The sequence below is a fragment of the Crocodylus porosus genome, unplaced genomic scaffold, assembly GCF_001723895.1.
Source record: "Crocodylus porosus isolate Cpor-Errol unplaced genomic scaffold, CroPor_comp1, whole genome shotgun sequence".
NCBI lineage: Eukaryota > Metazoa > Chordata > Crocodylia > Crocodylidae > Crocodylus > Crocodylus porosus.
This window is the reverse complement of record NW_017728948.1, coordinates 60,160,877-60,162,970: the sequence shown is the minus strand read 5'-3', so window position 1 is coordinate 60,162,970 and position 2,094 is coordinate 60,160,877.

Genomic DNA, 2,094 nt, shown 5'->3' with positions numbered 1-2,094 from the left:
GAGATCTGCAACAGGGCCTCCTCACCATCTCTGCCTGCCCTGTGTAGCCCCACGTTCCTGGGACAGTGCAGGGCAGGCAGTTGTGGTAAGGAGACCCCCAGTGTGGATCTGTGCTCCCTGCAGACCTAAGTCACATGGCAGAGCAGCAGTGTACAGCTGTTTCCCTGCAAGCGTGGCTCTGAAACTCTGAAATTTTCTGAAACATTTCCAAAACATTTCAGATGCCTTGTTTTGTTTCAGAGATGTTTCTGAGCCTTCTGTTTCAATTCAGATTCAGTGTTTTGGGTGCCAAAATGGCCCCAAACACCTCCAAAACAAAATGGCTGCCAAAATTTCACAGCCCTATTTAGTACTTCCTTTAGGATGGCACAATTACAGCCATTAGAATGGCGTAGTAACAGTCGGCAGTAACAGCCAGCAGTGTAGTTATTTTTAGCTGCTACTTTGCTGTAGTGACTCTCTATAACAAGGGAGTACGTCACTATGTTGACATAGCTGTGGCATCACAGTTTGTGCCCATGAATGCTACATCACCATAGCAGGTTGATTCATAGATTCATAGATGTTAGGGTCAGAAGGGGCTTCAATAGATCATTGAGTCTGACCCCCTGCATAGGCAGGAAAGAGTGCTGGGTTCAGATGAACCCAGCCAGATGCCTCTCTAACCTCCTCTTGAAGACCCCCAGGGTAGGGGAAAGCACCACCTCCCTTGGGAGCCCATTCCAGATTTTGGCCACTTTAACTGTGAAGTTCTTCCTAATGTCCAGTCTAAATCTGTTCTCTGCTAGCTTATGACCATTATTTCTTGTAACTCCCAGGGACGCCTTGGTGAGTAGAGCCTCACAAATTCCCTTCTGTGCCCCCATGGTGAATTTATAGGCAGCTACAAGGTCACCTCTCAACCTTCTCTTGCGGAGGCTGAAGAGGTCCAGGCACCCTATTCTCTCCTCATAGGGCTTGGCCTGCAAGCCCTTAACCATACAAGTGGCCCTCCTCTGGACCCTCAGGTTGCTATGTTCACATAGCATCATGTGTAGATGCGCCCACTTTGTATGTGTGTACATATGTATATGAATATAAGTAAGAGAGGTGAGAAGGGAAAATTATGTTCTCATATATTTGTATAACTATAAATTCTCATTCTAGAACATCAAAAATATACAATCCCTGGTTTATGTGAAAACAAACTATATAACTGTACTGATGGAATGTACTGTGATAACAGAGCGCTGTTGCTTCTCCTGTCTAACTCATGGATGCACACTTGAGCGCCAACGTGCCTTTACCATTCAGGAGTCATCAGTCTTCTCCCTCATGAAGACAAACGTCATGACAGGTCTTGGTTATCATTAATTTTCTGTGCATATCTCTGTATTGCTCATTTCACTGTTCCAGAAGACTGCAATCAACTGTCACCTATGAGAGTACCAGACAGTGGAATAATCTTCCATGGGAAGTGTGGAAGATTCTATTTACAAGACATTTGACTATGTTGTGCAGAGAAATGGAAATTATTGGGAACTAAGCAAAATAGGCTGAAAAATTAGAAGTTTACCATGATTAACTTTCATAATATCTGTAGTCCATAACACTGCTTACTATAAACAAGTTTGTGCCACTATAAACTTCCATTACTAAGCGATTCCAGAGGTAGTCCCATTGAAAGATCCTTGCCACCATTTCTGTATGGTAGGAATTAATCCAGGTTACACAAGGGCTAAAACCGGTTGTCTATAGTCAATGTTTTTAAACCTGGTTGTCTAAACATAGGCCTTGCACATCTGATGCAAAAGCCATTAAAAATGAATGGAGTCATTCCCTTGACTTCTATGGGCTTTGGATCACACTCCATATGCTTATTTAAGCCCCTAAATCAATGGGATTGGTTGCTAATATAAGGATCTGATGGCCACCTATAAGTTTATCAGGGGTGACCACCAGGATCTGGGGGAATATTTGTTCACCAGACCGCCCCAAGGGATGACTAGGTCGAACGGTCACAAACTCCTGCAAGACCGTTTCAGGCTGGACATAAGGAAGAATTTCTTTACTGTCCGAGCCCCCAAGGTCTGGAACAGTCTGCCAGCGGAGGTG